At 37.3% G+C, this 3,459-nt stretch overlaps 1 pseudogene; it reads left to right on the forward strand.

The window, feature by feature from the left end:
* The first annotated feature begins 377 nt into the window (after nt 1–377).
* On the forward strand, nt 378–1,557 carry LOC102823844 (annotated as a pseudogene).
* The last annotated feature ends 1,902 nt before the right edge of the window (nt 1,558–3,459 follow it).

The following is a 3,459-nucleotide window of genomic DNA, read 5'->3' on the forward strand; positions in this document are numbered from 1 at the left end:
AATATGGAAATTATATTCTGAAAGTGTTTATCGTCAACTTGAATATAAAATTGACCAGCAAAATATCATCATGCTCCTTTGTGTGTTTGCCCAATTAAGATTAGAGAGGGTTTGGGAGACGAGGGCGGCTTGGTGGGGACTCTGGAGGAGGGCAGCTGCTTTTCCTGCTGTGTTAACCCAGTTGAGTGAGGGGCTGAGAGACAGATCCTGGAGATCCTGTGGCCCAAGGTAGGTAGTCCCACACCAGGGCGGCAAGTAGGCCGGCACTGAGTGGTTGATTCTGTGATGTCTCAGTGGTGCCCGGGGATCGGCTGTGCAGAAAGGTCTCAAGAAACTGATGATGTTTGCTTGAATTTGCACCTGTATTTGCTTTTTTCATGTCTCTTATACTGAAAATCTTGAGATAGATGCTGGCACACTTTGGTGTTCCCATTGACCAGATTTTGTCAATTTGGGAAAATAAAGAATATGGATCAGCTCAAAGTATTGTTCACATTATTGGGAAAATTCTTCCTCTAGAACCTTGTCCAAGATCTAATTTTCAGTTGATCCTGCCCTTGAACTCTGCAAATGCAACTAACTGAGGGTCTACAGACCCATCTTTTGCTGATATATTTTGCATGGCAAATGAAGAAGAAATCAGTTATCTCAGATTTTGAAACTATACAGGGAAACATGAAGAGGAGGAGGAAATGGAATGTTTCAATCCTTTGCAGTTAGCTTGGGACACATTGTCATCTGATCTAAGATGTAACAAGAGAATAAAAAAAATGGCTCTGCCTGTAAATCATGCTGAAATTAAAAAAATAGGTGCTCTTGAAGATGAGTTAACATTTCTTCACTCCCAGATTGCTGCAATTGTGTTAATGCAGGAAATGAGAAATGGTGCAAATTCTGACTGCTTTGAGTTGAATGATGGGACAAGCAGTTTGGGCCTCAGGTAGTTATCAGAGACAACTCAACTGAGTCGAAGCCAGTCCGTTCTCCAGTGTTGTGCTTCCCTCTTCTCCTCCTCTACCTTCTCAGCCTTCTCTCCTGACTTCGTGTTCTCCTGCGGTAGAGCCAGGACCTAACATTTGTGACTCAATCAGTTCAGTAACTGAAATGAAGAAACAGTACCTGGGTGATCATAAGAGCAGTGATGGCCATCATGCAAAGAACCAGAGAAATAGAAACATTCCAAATATGTTGGAGGTTCTAAAGGAATGAATCAAGTTAATCTATGTGCTATTAAATGATCACCTGGAGATAGACCCATTCATAAGAAGAAAAGAAAAAATTCACATTGGGACCCAGTGTCTTTATAGCTCATGCACTTAAGCAAAAGTTCGCATTCCAAGAAGAGGATTCTTTTGACAAAGAAAATAGTTCTTGGGAGTCTTCTTCATTTTCTAGTCCAGAAATATCAAGGTTTGGACATCATACTTCATGGTCAGACAGCAAACAAAATTAAAAACTGATAACACAGAAGGTGTTGAGCAAGATATCAAACAATCAGAGCTGTGTGTACTCTTCCAAGGAAAGATTGCAGAAGTATTCCGGCACGTCTTTGACTAGGCTTATAGGATCTCATTCTCTGTGATCACTTAATGAAGTCTGTACACTGGGATTCAGAGAACAGGGATCTGTCGAAGACTTGACTCTTATGAACACTTGTCTCTGAGTTTGGAAGATCCCTGGCTACTTGTGGTAGCTTAGCTGTATGGAGTTTTTTGAGTCTATGTTAATATTATTGAAAGCTAAATACACACTTGGAATGGTTTCCTAAGAGCTACATATTAAGTGATTTAATATTTCTCATTCAAGAACAATAGAGTTTCAGAAACTATTTAAGAGGCCTTAATTTTTTTTTTTTAATTTTTTAAACATTGTAGTGACCTTGTTTACTTGGCTTGTCAACTTGGAGATTTTCAAAGAAGCCAAATTGATAATTTCTTCAGCTCTTCAGTGAGCCTCTCACTGTATGAGCACTGTTGATTGTTGAAACTCTTTTCTGAGAGTGTTCCAGTACTGGCCCTTGAGAATCTAAGAAAACTGAAAGCATCAAATTTCCAGCTGATGGTTAATGTTTGAACTTTTTCTTGGTCAGCGATTGAGGATGCTTCCAATCCATATTCTGCCATTGTGTTCAGGCTTGTAGTAATGAATCCATGTGTCATCACCAGTCATGATTTTTTAAAAGAAACTTTTACCTTCCTTTGAGTATCAGTCCAAATTTTGTTAGCAGATGTCCAGATATTTCTCTTTGTTCTCTTCAATACCTTGTTTTGGTACACATCTCATACAAACTTTCAGAAACCCAAGTCTGTCATAGATTATTTAATAGGCAGAGTCATGGCTGACTTGCAAATGATTTGCCATGTAATTCACTGTCTTTCCTCTATTTAACAGAATCATTTCATGTGCACACTCAATGTTGTAATCAGCATTGGACATAGACGAACATTTTAATATAACCAGAGTATGGATAATTTTTGACTCACCCTTGTATATATAAAATGTTCTACTGTTTTGTATCAGGAAGCAGTGAGCAGGTAAATTATTTAAAAATTTATAAAAGTGTAAACCAACAGAAATCTTAAAAACAGCTACAAAAATATTAAAGGAACAATGCATTCGGAGTAAACCACAGACTACACTAGTAAAAGTAATTCCCTAAACACTATAATCAACATTTACATTTAACCAGTAAAGAAACTGTTTGTTACATTAATGTGAAAATTGCATATGCTTTTAATGATTTTATTGTTAAATGCTGTCGAGTAGGTTCTGACCCGTAGCAACCCTATATAGGGTTTCTGAGGAGCAGCTGATGAGCTTGAACCACTAACTTTGTTTAAAGTGACTTTGCAATCTAGCGCATTAACCCACAGCACCACACCAGGACTTAGTGATTCAAGAAGGGAGAAAATTACTACTTCTCCTTACATTCTAGAATTTCAACATCTCCCTTGACAATAACATTTTACCCTTGAAAATGTCCTTGCAAATTTTTCTTGAAATATTTGCCTCAATCACCCTATCAATACCAGGCATGTAAAAGTGCTTTCTTTACTTAAAATGATAGAGTAACAGAATTTTAGCGATAATTTTTAAAAAGGGGGACAGAACTTGGTTTAAATCCATATTTACTAAAAGGAGTATTTCTTACAATAAAAAAATAGTATAGGATAACAATTAACAAAATTATCTTGACAATGTCATGTCAAATATTTTAAATAAATGGTTAATCTTATCATAACTGGTGGGTAGTTTGAGCCACAATGTGGTAGCCAGTGTCCCAAGTGACCTCCAAAATTAACCTCTTGCTGGTAATCACATCTATATATCACACTGTGATCTGTGAGACCAATAGGATGTTGTGAAATGATGGTTGTCACTTCTGAGATATTGGATACAGGAGAAAATTCCAGCTTGTATAGTGACAGACAGTGTGTCTGTTTTAATTTGTAGAATAGA

The sequence above is a fragment of the Chrysochloris asiatica genome, unplaced genomic scaffold (genome assembly GCF_000296735.1).
Source record: "Chrysochloris asiatica unplaced genomic scaffold, ChrAsi1.0 scaffold00068, whole genome shotgun sequence".
Lineage (NCBI taxonomy): Eukaryota > Metazoa > Chordata > Mammalia > Afrosoricida > Chrysochloridae > Chrysochloris > Chrysochloris asiatica.